The sequence below is a fragment of the Clarias gariepinus genome, chromosome 12 (genome assembly GCF_024256425.1).
Source record: "Clarias gariepinus isolate MV-2021 ecotype Netherlands chromosome 12, CGAR_prim_01v2, whole genome shotgun sequence".
Classification (NCBI taxonomy): domain Eukaryota; kingdom Metazoa; phylum Chordata; class Actinopteri; order Siluriformes; family Clariidae; genus Clarias; species Clarias gariepinus.
In genome coordinates this window covers 11,382,681-11,397,893 of record NC_071111.1, presented here as the reverse complement: position 1 = coordinate 11,397,893, position 15,213 = coordinate 11,382,681, and positions in this window count along the sequence as shown.

Sequence of the window (15,213 nt, the reverse complement as noted above, 5' to 3'; positions counted from 1 at the left end):
CAATCACTTTTCAAAAGTGCATCCTAGTATTTCGGCTTATGCTGTTTTCTTGGCAAAGTTGCTCAAGCTCAGTCAGATTACATGAAAATGAATAATAACCACTAGTGGTGGCCATTGATTCTTTGTCTGATCTGTTTGGGCTATGACTCTTGTTGTTGAACCATTCCATTACAGCATCAGCTATATGTTCAACCCTTTAACATTCTGCTCAGCTTTTTGGTAGAGCACATTTTCATTCAATATTACATATTGAAAAATGTTTTGTACCCAACCAGATATTTAAATAGTATGCCTTCAGGAGCTAATAGATCTAATTGTACTACCATATAAAAAGTTTGCATGTTGGGTGAGTTCTTCTGGTTTTTATGTTATAGTTTTTTTTTTTTTTTTTTTTTTTGTAAATGTTTAGATACTTGATTGATATTGATACCATTTCGAGTACCTTTACCATCTCAACCATTTGAAAGACCCGACTATTGTTGTTATTATTTCCCCAAGGAAATAAAAAGTGATGGGTTAAAGGTTAATGTTTTTGTACAGAAGATCTTCTGTCCCAAGCAGAAACTTTTCATTTGGCATTACCCCTGCATTTGCTTTCATCCATTCTTCAACCTAAAAACAGTTTTTCATTTCCCGTACATGTACGATTATGCTGCCACCACCATGTTTCACATTGCTATTGGTATACTTATAGTTGAATTAACCCAAAGATATATCACTTCTGCTCAATTAAAAAAGGTTGTAAAGCTAGACAATATAAAAAAAGCTTTGGGTTGGTGCAAGGCATTATAAAGTGGAACAAGTAACATTTCTAAGACAAAATATTTGCATATATACAGTAGAGCTATTATTTTCACTGATTGCATTATCATAACTTGTTTGAAACGTTTCACATGCCAACTGATGTCAGCTTTTCTGTCAGTATATATTTTTTATTATAATCAATTCAGATATCTGGTTTTGAAATAGCACGGATAATGGATGAATTAACTTGCAAGAGTAAACTTCTTTACCACCCAACTGCCTTTGATATTGGATCTTTAAGGGCTCGTTTGGAAGTTTGAGGGTGTTACATAAATAAAACCTTCATTGAAACCTCATAAATTACTAAAGCAAATATAGAAAAAAAATGTTTAGTCATTGCTTCATGGGGTTACCATAGCAACCACCATTGAAGTTCATTCTTAGTTGGATAATAATTAAATATTTGCATTTTATTATAAGTAGTTAATTTAAGCTACTACTTTTAATTTCTCTTGTATAAATTTGAATGCATATGCATAATAAAGTACTTGGGTGGATGGTGCTAAAAATGCCCTTTCTATGTCAGATGTCCAACTATCCTTCATTTACTCTACTATAGACACATCACTACTTTCTAATACTATGATAATATCTGTATAATATGACATGTATATTTTTTGCCTCGATGCCTTTAGACAATGTGCCTCTTTTAAAGAGCAACAGATGTACTTCTTAATGCAGATGTAGCAGTGGCATGTACTGTATATGTATATATACTGATCGATGTTACTGGATAATAAAATGATTTTGGGATAAATCTGCATAATACAAACTCAGTGTTTAAGTTGACACCTGGTGACTGGTTTTATTTTTTTCTATGTCCAGCTGGTTTTATCCAGCTTTTCTGGATTCCTTCCACCTCCCCAAAACATGCAAGTTTATGCACAGTATGCATCATGCCATATTTTCCAAATTTATGCTTAGTGTTACTTCTTACAGTACTGGGAGCCTTCAATACCCTGATCAGAAGAAAAGTAATACTGAAAATGAGTTATTTAATAAGTGCCAGTAGGTGGAGGCAGAGACAACATGATCATACTGTATTTAAACTACTAACTGGTGTGATGTACAATATATTCATTCAAGACAGTCTTCGAATGAAAAAGTGACAAAACTATGTTATGTTTAGCATAAGATGAGTATGAGTTCAGGGTGATGTAGGCGTTTTTCATTGACAGATTCACCACAATCCATAGCAGCCTTGGCATTACTGTACATTGAGACTACTGGGATAGTTGATGAATGAGAAACAGTCTTATTCTATCCAAAATAACCAGACACACCAAACATTTCTCACTGGGGTGTACTTTATTCTGATTCTCTACAGTACCACCATTATTTAATTTATTAGAATATAGTTCCTTATTTTCCAATTTCAGTCCGACAGTACTGTTGCTGCTTGGGCAGAAGATGTTGATTAGTTTCACTATAAAAGCAGCTTTAGCCACAGTGTATCTAATATTTTAATATGAGAGTCTATAATATATGTTCTAGCTCAGTGGTTATGATGTTGGATTACTCATCTGGAGGTCACTGGTTCAAACCCCAGCACAGCCAACATGAGTAAGGCCCTTGAGCAAGGTTTCCTAATCCTCAACTGCTCAGATGTATAATGAGGAAAAAAGTCAGTTGCTCGGTACAAAGGTGCTGGCCAAATGCCGTGAATTTGGTAATTTTGTTCTATAGTTGGATGTTTATTTATCAGTTTTGGAAATAGTGTTCATCAGTATCAGTGCAATCAGCAGTAAATCTGGTAATTTAAGTTTTGCCACTGGAAAGTTTTCAGGATCGAGCACTTTGTGGGTACAACTTTAAAAATGCAAAAACGTTTTACAAAATTATATAAAAGCAAGATTGATAAGGTAACTTTTTTGTTGTATGTTGTAACTGTAAATGGAACTCTTCAACAAAAGTGTCAGTCTTCATTAAATTTTAAAATTGCCATAATTTAAATGTTTCTTCTTCTTCTTCTTCTTCTTATTATTATTATTATGATTTTAGTGGTAATACTTTACACCATCCTGTTGCTGATTACTTTTCTACAACAGCATGTTTGAAGTGTTTTATGCTTTATATAATGCATGGAGGATGATTCATGTACATGTGGGTGGACGTGCCAAGCTGCCTCCCACCCCAAACTGCGTTTATACAGCGAATTGCTATACGTGTCATTTCTTTCTACACATAATGCATAACAAAGACCCATATGAGTGTGAAGCCTTGCAGAACCGACACTGTAAGTAAAATATATACAGTACAGTAGAGTGCTCCACTGACTTATTTATACAGGATGTTGTTTCACAAAGGATCGAACACCCTGAACCTGCTAGGATGAAGGCCAAATTCTTTATTCACTTTCTTGGTTGTGATCCAAAATCCTATAAATTATACATGCTTTGTTATCATTGTTATTATTTTTAAATAAAACGCATTAATGTACTGTATATCAGCCCGTAGATCAGACTTCCATAAAGCAAAAAAGCGCAAGTGATCAGGCTCCTGTAACACAGACTCGGTGACCCGTGACTCCAGGCCTGCATTATACCCAGCAATAAATGTGCCAGACGGATTTAGGATGGGGATCAAAGCATGAAAGATATTGCCTTTGAGATAGCAAAAGCTCTGCATGTGAGAGGGCCTAGAGCCAGAGCCGGTCACTGCAGCAGCATAAATCTGCCCCTGTATTACTGTCAGCATGTGGACATGTGTCAGAAACATGCAGGCCCTCTGAGAGATCAAGTACTCCAGATGTTGGTTTCCCAGGTCAGGCCTGCTGTAGTAGTCTGCCAAACATTATTCTCAAGCGACTGTAAAGACAAAGTAACGTACAGAGAAATTGAGTTTGTTGGTTTATACAGGGTTATTCATTTTAAATAGTAGTTTTATTACAATCCAATATATTGACAGTACTGCATTTGGGGACATGGATATCAATCTGCTTTCTCATCACACAATGCGTTACTATAGTCTTAGTCAAGAAAGTGACCACATCATCCTGTGCTTTCTTCAACCTTTGGGAAATAGTTTTAACCAACCAGCAATGAAAAACTTATTTAAAAAAAAAACATGCTTTCTTAAAATTATTTCTATATAATTTTATCTATAGATATACACATACTGGAACCATGATCAGACTGCCTGCTTCACGTTGGCCTCCCTTCAATGCCCCAAACATGTGGAAGTCGCTTGACGTGAGTTCGGGACGATACAGGGGGGATGTGACGATAACTCCCAGCCAAGTTCCTGTAATGATTGTGTGAACAGTTATATCTCTCATGTGGACAGATATATCTTTTTCCACAAGTTGTCAACAAGTTATCTATTGATTTTCAAGGATCAGGCATCCACTTGCTGAATGTTCACAGGAATGATAGTTATATAGTTATAAATAGTTATTGAGCTAATTCTGGAAAGGAGCTTTAAGCTTGCAAAGTAACACAAAACCGAGTATTCAGTTTGACCTCATCTGTCCTTTGAGATGTGTCGTCAATAATGTAATAAATTAAATCTTGTACACTCTTGGAAAAAAAAAAAAACTGTTATTTAAAACTTTAAGGGTTCCATGGTTTTATGGCACTAAATAAAAAAGTACAACAGTTTCATTTCCTTTAAGATAATGCCTCTAACTGTCATGGGTGGAAGTAGGCTTTTCACACTTTTTGTGTTGGGAACGTTGTTGGGATTCAAACATAGAACCTGTAAGTTAACATAGCCAAAATTCTAACGCAGAATAAATGGAAATATAAGGAAAAACTTCTGAGATTTTAGGGACTGTCCACTACCTTCATGGTTTATTTATTCCTCTCACTGTTTTGCTTCATTGTCCCGAAAATTTTTTAAACTAATTACACTAACTGTCAGTTGTTAACTATTGTATAAGTCTCCAATTGCATATTGGACATGTGTTGGTGGAGCAAAATGACTGGTTGAATAAACAAACAAATTATAATCTTTGGGGAAATGTTGTATGAAAGCCATACCACACTTGAGGTCATGCTGTCATACTGAATATCAGCACTGCTGTGATACCTTCGGCACTCATGCTGTTCTCTCATGCCTACAGCCACATGGCAGCCATGCTGATATTTATTATAACAGCACTCTCCCTCATGTAATATTGCTTAAACATATAATAAACTAATGATCACTTATGTTTGTTAAGTAGTGTGCTGCTAAAGGACACATACATTTATGGACATTTGTTTTCTCCAGTTTGTAACTTGAATATACAGTAAGTTCAAATTCAGTTCTCTGTTACAGTATGGTTTGTTAATCACTCACTTTTTATTTTTAGCATCTGCACTAACAGATTAAAAATATTTAAATTATTATTCATTTTAAATTTATCATGAGATAAAAAGCCAGTAAAACATGGTAGAAATATATGTACGAGCGGGCGTTCAAGTCAAACTAGGACTTTTGGTTGTGCAGAGTAAAGGAACACAGTTATGAGAATAAAAACTCCCTTTATTTCTCTATATAATCCCCTGTTACACTAATGCTCTTATCCCAGGGTTTCACTAGTGCTTGGATATCATCATTGTAGAAAGCTTTTTTTCTGTTTGTTGCTTCATATCTGGAACACTGGCCCAAGATCTTATTTAATTCCCTAAACATGTGTAAACGGCTTGGAGTGAGGTCAGGACTGTACGGGGACGTGCCAATAACTTCCAGCTTCCAGAGGTCCTGTAATGTGCAATTGGTGCTAGTGAATGATTGTGTGTTCTGACCAAAGACAGATGTGTCTCTTTCTGCAAGTTGGTGACAAGTAATCCATCCAATCTACTTGATGAATAGTTATGGGAGCAACTGCAGCAAGCTCCAAGCCACCTTGTCATTTATGGACATCTGGCCTTATTTCAAACATTTGCACTATTCACATGTTTTAACTTGGCTGAGAGTCTCTTTACTCTCAGTCTAATCACTCTTAGTCAAAAGACTAAGACTTCTGTACTGTGCAAGTCTTTTGTAAATGCCAATCGGCTGCATGCCTTCATTCAATAGAAAGTCTTGGTTTGCACTATTGTTGTCGTTTTTCTTTAAAACACAAAAAAAATGAGATGAAATGAGTTTCGACATCTTACACGTGAATCATACCTGGGGTTTTAGTGATTTGTATAATGCCTTAGTGGAAAGTATTGCAATCTGGCCTGCTAGTCTGTAGATGGTATAGTTAGAATTACATGAGAAAAGAAAAAATGGTTAAGAAATCTAAGTTCAGGTCAGTGGTTTATGGAGTTCTCTTCTTCTGGCAGTTGTTGTGGTGAGAGGTGGCGTCAGTAAGACCGATAGTTGAACCTTCTATAGTGCTTTCTCTGTTTCCCATTCTCACATGTTCTCTTTCATACTTTTCCCTCTCTTTTGTCCCGGAGCAAGAAGGATTCAACATATTACCGCTCAGGGTAACCATGTGGGTATGTGACTTTTTGTTTCATACTTCAGCTGACACAGAGCTATGCATATGATTACACGCACATATCATTTCCTAACCCCACCAAAGTCATGCTTAGCATTGCAAAGCCTTTATACGGCGGACACACACATGACTCGCATTACAGCTGCCGTCTTGACTGCTGGTCTAAAAGGCACTTCCATGTGTGTGTGGAGTTGTTTTCAATTCTGCTATGTATTCTGCAGGATGATCAATGTACTTAAATGATTAAACAGTTTAAACTAATACAAAATGGCTGATCCTTTGTGCAGTGCTCTAAACTTCCAGCAGAGGGCAATGTTGGCCCAAAGTCGTGCATCTGCAGGACACTTTGGAAACTGTGATGGCATTTGTGACCATCAGGACTGACAGGAGCTAATATGATTGCTTCATATTTTTAAGATAACACTTTATATGATAGATGTGTTGAATTAATAAAAATGCAACCTTGAAAACTCATGCATGTTACTTTTACACACTAAAGAAAGAAAAAAGTCAGCATGGGGATATTTCTGCTGTTACTGATGACTGGCCCAGTTTAACACATGGCAGTGGCAAAAGATAAATAATTAATGATAAATAATTAGACAGATTAAAGGGAGGGAAGAGAAAGAAAAACAGATGTGGGGGGCCAGATCACATGGGCCTTGAGACAAATCACCATGACGACAAGCCTTTAAATCCATGCATGTGAGCTTCCTGCCAAATTCTGCTCCAGAATATCTAAGAATAAGTGTGCCTTCCTGCATACTTCCTCAGCAAAAAAGAAAGAAAGAAAAAAAAAAAAGCTTCAGCAGACCTTTTTATTTTTGGAAAATGCCATCTTCTGAAAAACTTCGGGCATTATTGTGATTACTAGTATTCACAATATGTCTAACCATCATGTTGAATAATAGTTTTAACACAATCGAACACAGTGTGAGTTTATAAAGCTACAGCAGTAATATCAATTATGAAAATGATACATAATGGCTTATTATGTGCATAGAGTCTGTACAGACTCAAAAAAGAAACATATTTGCCTGGTTCAGTGGATAAAATTATTGGCTTTTCATTACACATAATTGTATTTATTATTTAAAACTTAAAAATGGGACTTTAACACATTTTCCCCACTTTGATTTTTCAGACAAATTTCCCCCCACAGCTTTATAGATGTTAATTATATTTCTTTAAAGAAAAGATGTACTGTATACACATGCACATGCAAAAATTTTTAACACTTTTTTTTGTCATGTTTTAACAGTGATAATGTTAATAATAAACTGATTTTAAAAATGTGTTGTTATTGCAAAGTAAAACTAGGTTTTCTGTAAGAAGGCATTTAATTAACATTTTGCAAAGGATTAATAATGTTTTGACATAATAATGTGAACTTTGTGTTTTTTTTTCCTTTTCTCGATAATATGAGAAGCTGCCATTTTGCTCAACATCAGGAAGAAAAGAGTGGCTAGCATATAATCGACAATTTATAAGGAGTATAAGGAGTATAACTTTTTAGCAATAGGTAAAGGTCATGATTCAGATTCAGATTGACCCAGAGTGAGTGTACGAAGAGAAACACATGCACCCTTCATGCCTACTGGCTACTGTACAAGCCCCTGGAGGCATGGTTATGATCTGGGGTTGCGTCAGTTGGTCAGGTCTAGACTCAGCAACATTAATTATGTGGCAATAAAAGGAAGTCAGCTGAGGACCTGAATGTACTGAATGACCAGAGTATCAATCACATCTAGAGTTTTTCTTCCCTAATAACACAGGCATAATCGGGGACTCAGATTGTGAAAGAGCGTTTCTGGAGCATGAGGAATCAAATGAACTGGCCACCACATTGTGTGCTGTGATCAAAGATAAAGATGATTGAATGAAATAAGTAGGCGAATATTTATTTATTTATTTATTTATTTATTTATTTATTTTTGGCCAGGCAGTGTATCCGCTATAAAGTAAGTAACAACAAGATTCATTCGTCTTGTGGACATTCTATATTAATTAATGCACTACTAACAACATAAAATACGTCAGGATGCTTTTATTAAAATAATTTAAAATCCACTCTATTTTTCAATGATTTGTCAATCAACATCATATAATTATTTTTTTTCAACAGCCCTGAAAGGTGAGTAAGTAGCTCTACGTATCATTGTTCATGTTTTGATGATAGTAGATGTGCTCAGTCATAGCACATCCACTCTGCTGTGATTGACCTAAATAAGAACATTGAAAACACATGGTGTAATGACTAGGGTGTCTGGCTCTTTCAGTTATATCAGAACACTCAACAGTGTGGTCATTTTGAACGAGTCTCCTAAATATCATTTATAAAAACCTTGTATATGTGTGAGCAGCTTAACTTAGTTGTTCGCACTGTGAATATAGAAATTGGGGATTTGAATCTCACCTACTGTATAGTATGTGTCCTTTGAGTTTACATGTTGTTTGGTGGGTTTCCCTTCAGGATGCCCAGATTCCTAGCATACTGTAGTCTAAAGACCCGTGCTGTAAGCTGAGTGGTGTTTCTAAATTGCCTGTGTTCTCCTGAGTTCCCTGGGACAGACTCCAGACCCACCGTGACCTTACACAGGATAAGTCATATAGAACATAGATGGATGAATGTGTGTGTGTGTGTGTGTCTTATTATTAGGTATATTTTTATCCTTAAAAAAAAACTTTTTTTGTTATTTTGTTATGAAGCCACCAAACACTTCTGTGTAATTTTCAGATCATTTCAGATCTCCAAATGGCACCAAATACCAGGAATGATCTATTAATAACTCTGTACTAACCACTTGATATTTTTGTTCGTCCCGAAACAGCTTATTTCAGCTAGTCATTAGGGGAAAATCACTTACGGCAACAATACCAAGAGAATAATACCATACCATAATCTGCATCTTGCCAGATGCGGCAATGTTGAAGTTATGCAACAAAAATCATTTCATGAAAATACTTATTAAATTAAAAGCACATTTTCTAGGTCTGCCTGGGTGACGGGAGGGGCGGGAGGGTGCATGGGGGGGGGGGGGGGTGTTTCTGAAATGCCCGAACCACTGTATGTGAGTAATGGTTACGACCTCACAGTTTTAGAGTCATTTTTTTAAACCATTAACATCTTTAAGAGAGAGAGAGATGAGCAGAATCTTACATTCTTGTATATTATATCTTGGGTGGTTGAACCTTCTTATTTTCAAATAAATATTAGAAGAGATAGAACATTTTTGGGGGGAAGCTGTAACAGGGTCAAAGGTGAATCCATGCCTAGAGTCTGACATCCTGCCAAACTTTTTTTTTTTATTCCATCTATGTTTATTCGGCATTATCAGGAGCATCCCTGTTACAGTCTCGCAGTGCCTCTAGCATTAATAGTGACAGATAAATAAAACACTGTTCTGACCCCTCATTTATTATGAGACGAAATGGTTCTGCTGTTGCTATGGACACGCTGTTGCTAAAGGATTTAGCCATTCATTTTGCCTTCTAAAAAGTAATGGAGGTTTTGAGGCTATATCCAGACATGTAAGCTATAGTCATTCATTTCCCATTTTAATTAATTTATGAATAGATCTGCCACAAGGGGCCTGAATGCATGTGTTAGTGTTTTTTTTTTTGGTACCAAATTAAGGACAGAAGTGTGATTATCCATGCTCGTGCTCAGTTTGTAAATAATACCGCTCTTTTATTTCTGACGCAACACTTTTATGCGCTTTTAATTACAAACTGGACTAGCTGATGTTGTTTCATCTTGCGCCCAAAATAAAGTCTTGTAATCCAGCACAAGCCGCCTTAAACTTAGCATCAAGGAAAATCGTTGTGGCATTCGCGAATGCAATTCTCAGCCAAAGGTCACAATCTTCCGATTTAAGCCCTCAACCAATGAGATCTGTGCATTTGCGTTTTGGGTGTATGCCATAGAGGTCATTAGATGTTATACAAACAGCTATAGGTCAGTGTCAAAGGAACAAATCCCAATTATGCTTCAATTCAACTTCATCACCCAAGTGCAATGCGAGACTGCCCTCGCACCCCCTCCTTCACACTCCAGCAGCTTCACACAGTTCCTGGCATGATGCAGGCCGGTATTCAATGGAGTGTTTGTACAGTGATGTCAGATTGTTTTTTTTTCCTAAGCGTCAAATGCTCTCTCATTTGTTCCTGTTTATAAGATATCAAATGTTGGAGCACAAATGGTTCTGCTGGTTGTTATTTATAACGCAGCAATGGTGCAATGCCGTGATGCACAAATAAACACACACACACACACATTCAATTTGTCTGATTGAGTCTTTTTTTTTTTTTCTCATGTGGTTGCTGTCTGATCACACAGTGTTGCAATTCTCTTCTTTGTGCTGGTCGGTATCCATGCTTCCTCTGTGTCTGCCTTTGACTGCAGGAATGACCGCCTTCATAATACCCCTCATATTTTCCCACTCATACCCCTGCTGCTGTAGTCTTGTCTGTATGAAAAATGGACTCTCTCTCTCTCTTTCTCTCTCTCTCTCTTTCTCAAAAGTCTTTCTCAAAACCTGCCATCCTGTAGTCCAGTGAGGCATGAGCCAGCAGCCCCAGAAAAAAATTCGTTTGGCCTCATGGAGATTAATGTGTAGAGAGAGTGGGATGACATTTATGAGGGAAGCAGAAACAGAGAGAAAGAGGGCACATGGGTACTACAGTCTATCAATTCATATCCTTCCCGCTATGGGACTCTCTGAGGAGTAAGACGAGAAGCTTTGCTGTGGTGTCAGAAATAATTTCCCTTTTGTTCCAATGCGAGGCTGCGGTCAATACTATCGACGAGGAACTTCAAGAACGAATCAAGCGTTAACGCCGACGGAATCGAGTTATCCATCTTTTAACCGCTTACATCGCATCCGTGTCACACACTTAATTGGCTCGGCATCCGACTGCACGATGCCGTGTTTCCTATAGACCGCATATCTGTTCTCCTGCTTAATAAAGCGAGGGGCCTCCAATTATAAGAAAGCCTTTTCAGGATGATAAATAGGAGCAGGCTGGGTAGAAAGCCACTTGTTCGGTGTGTAGTTTTTCTTCACGGTTCTGGGGTGATGGGGGGTTATCAGTGCAAACCAAATTAGAATAGATTATATGTTGATTAAACGAGTGTCCCAGCTGGCTTTTTTTTCCAAGGTGCTTCCCAAGGGTGGAAGAATTATACATTTATAGCAGGTCCACAACGCACGGGAGCTTTAAAGCATGCTTTGTTTTTCCTGGAAAACCTTGCTTAAGTAAGACATTGTTGTCCAAGGTAATGTATTAACATAAGTAAGCTAGTTAGTAGTGCATCAATACTAAGGGGAACTAACAAGCTTATGATGATGATGAGGAAGATGATGAGGAAGATTATTATTAATGTTGTAATGATTTAATGTTAATTAAATGTGCACCCATGGCACAAGTCAATGGTCAGCTTTTTGCTATGAGTAAAGAATATTTGCATCTGGATGATGTTTTTATCTTTTTCTGATTACAGTCCCGACAGACTCTCATTGTCTTGTTCATCTAGGCTAGTAGGCCATTTCTTATTATTTAGATATTACTTATATCCTTTTTCTTTTCCAAATCATTTTCTGTAGGAGAGACTTGAACTTCCAACTTCGAATGGAATATTTGTAACTCTCATCTTTCCTGGCAGATGAAAGTACTTCCCATATGCTTGGAGCTTGTGTTTTTCAACTCAACTTGTCGTGTCTCGTCTTTTCATTCTTTACCGGCCCCGTCCAAGAAGTTTTGTTAATAATCTCCACTCAGCACAAATCAGTAACCTATACAGTACGTTATGCACCCCAGTCGCCGTCAATCTAGAGCTTCCTGTGCAGCACTGGAATACATTAATGTATGAAAGAAAGAGCAGGAGCTTGCTTCAAAAAGTTTTATACAAACAATCCCATGGGATGATTCTGGATACCGGATATTATTTGGGTTTTGGAAGGAACTGTAAAGGTTGCAGGAAATATTTTGCTTTTTTTTATTGGTGCCTTGGTAGTCATGTGCTGCACATATCAGCTTGATAGGATTTTTTTCCTGTTGAGAATATTTTTTGGCGTCGCGCCCTGTATAGTTTTATAAAGCTAAAGTGCTAAACCGTGCACTAAATTCTACACATTTTCCCACGGATTCTGTGACACCGAAATACTACCATGTCACTTCACATTTATGGTGAAGAACAGAGTAGCAACAGACTCCTTGGAATCGTTTAAGAGTTAGAAATTATGAGAGACACTTTTACATGTCTACTTCTCCCATCTGTCAAACAACCCCCTGCCCCACCCCACCCCACCTCCACACCCCACCCCTTCTTCCATATGGGACATGTGTGCAAATCTCATATAGTGCTGCATGTTGTAAATATTATGATGGATCTTGATGAATGTGGACTTAAACCCCCTCAGGCAGATGTTTTGACCCAGAGCTGATGGTCATTTTGTCTAAGCGGAGGCAGAAAGTCGATATTGATTTGATTCTGGCAGGAAAGGACACCTTGCACAGGGATCGTACTGTATTGTTGCAGCTCTCTTGTTTCAGTTGAGTCAGTTGGGGGATGGCAGGTTTTAGCCCTGACCAGACCTTGTTCAGGTTGTGAAGGGAGAGCAGAGACATTTGGACAGGCTGTGCTGCTTAATAGGGCCACGGGGAAGTGGAGACATGAGACATCAGTCGTGTATTTGGAGAGAGCTGGCAAGAAATAACAAGCACCCTGACATGCACATGCCTGCTTAAGTGTTTCTGTCTTTGTACCATTTTTAATGAAGAAAATGTGTTCTTTCTCTAGCACTTTTGATTACAAAGATTTCTGACTGTGGATACAAAATAAGTAATAAGCAGAGCACTTTCTTTTTAGGTAAAATTTTCTTTTTTTATCTATAGTACCTAATATTTAGTTATCTAGCATTTATGTAAAAAAAATAAAAATAAAAATCAGCTTGTACTACCAAAGGTTTTTTTGTGACGCGTCATAAAAACACACCTGGGCTAAATCCCAAACAGCTTTTCGTTCGCTACGCAATAGCATTCTGTAACTTCTGGAGTTTATTAAATTTCCATTAGGATGATTTTTGGAGAGGGCGGCATGGTGGCTTAGCGGTTAGCACTGTCGCCTTGCACCCCCAGGTTCCGGGTTTAATTTCCCTCGGGGTCTGTGTGCATGGAGTTTGCATGTTCTTCCTGTGCCTCCTACACTCCAAAGACATGGGCCACAGATTATGGGCCAAACTTCGCTGAGTGATGATATTAGAATAATTATAAAGGTCTTGAAAAAAAACCAACAACATGCATGAGGAATGCATTGTATGCAATGGAAAAGTACTCTAAGTAGTTACTTTTATCAGAAGGTGACTCTGTAATGTAACTGATAACTTTTTAATTACAGTAATTTTTTATGTAATTAGTTACTTTAAAAAGTAACGTCCCCCAACATTGCTCATAAGGCTTTTTTTTCATTGGTTAGATTAACACTGAAAGGGCTAAACAACCATGTAGAAATCATTAAATGTAGCTAAAATGGACCTGCAGCATATATATTTAAAAAATGTAAAGAATTAAAAACTAAAAAAAAAAAACAACAACTTGTTTTAATCATTTTGTGTATCACATCCAGAGCCATCCTTTGGTTCAGTATGTGCCAAACATCTCAGTTTAGTTTACTGTATATAAAAGACCCCAATACTGCCCATGATTAGTTTACTTTACGTTGATAAATAGCTTTCTAAATGCATTTTAACAACTTGGAAACAAACCTCTAGGACCAGTTGTTCCAGTCTTCTCCAGAGCATGATTACTGTTTTCTTGTCTGCTTTAATGAACCTTACAATGAGGGAAACACACTAGAGTGAAACAAATAAAACATTACATATTCTAAACATACATTTAAATATTACGAATAATTCCTCTCAGAAATAGTTTGCTATTTTTATATAATGTTCTTATTTATGATTAATTTAATTTAATGTTATTTAATATATAGTTTCATTTAGTGATCGTGTATGCAGCAATGTCACTAATTGTATATTTAGCGTTTTATCTACTGTAACTGTGTGCAGCTTTAAACACAAAGTGGACATGACCTAGACTGAAAAATGATACAGTGAGATATGGCTGCACTTGGCTCCTGAGTACCAGTTTGTCATCATCATACAGAGATTTTAAGTTTGACTCCCAGGTGATGCTGGAGGCCTCCAAGTCTAGAGCAGGTTGGCCAAGGGGAAGGGGGGGGTGGCATACCTGCATTATCACTACAATCAGTGCGACCCTACCCAGTCATGGCTAGTGTGTGTGCTCACGCAAGCAAAAGGGGTGGATGGCACTTTCCTCAGAATCTCACACTGTGTGAGCAACAGTTCGAAAGTGTGTCAGAGGAAGCATGTCAAAGTCATGAAGCTCCTTGGCTGGTAGATGTTGCCTTGATGGAAGAGTGCTCTAACAGTGACAGGTGGGAATGGGATATGACTAAATTAGGGAGAAAATCAAGGGGAGGACTAAAAAAAAAGAAAGCCAGCATGAACAGACTGTAATAATGTCATAATTTATGAGAATTTTAAAAAACAACAAAAAAGCATTAAACATTTCCCATTGTAATAAACTTAAGCATGAGGATACAGCATAAAGCTGTTACAAAGTTGGCTTTCCTTTTGTCTCAATATTAAATGGTTAAAATCCGGATCTTCGAAATAAGATCTTGAATATAAAAACTGGAAATTAATTTTCAACTTCAAAACACTTTTAATTAAATATGCCACAAATAACATGCTTTGAGGTGCATATAAGTACATTACCATAAGTTTCTGTCTTTATAAATTTTCCAGCTCTGCACACAGACTGTGAAGTTTGTCACCCGGAAGAATGTAAGTAATCAGGGTCAAATTCCACAACCCTTGGTCCATGAAAAATGATTCTAGAGTTCAGCTGAGACTCATATGATGCGTGTGCAGTCCCACTGAGCTAAACTAAGTTGGTATCTTTCAAAG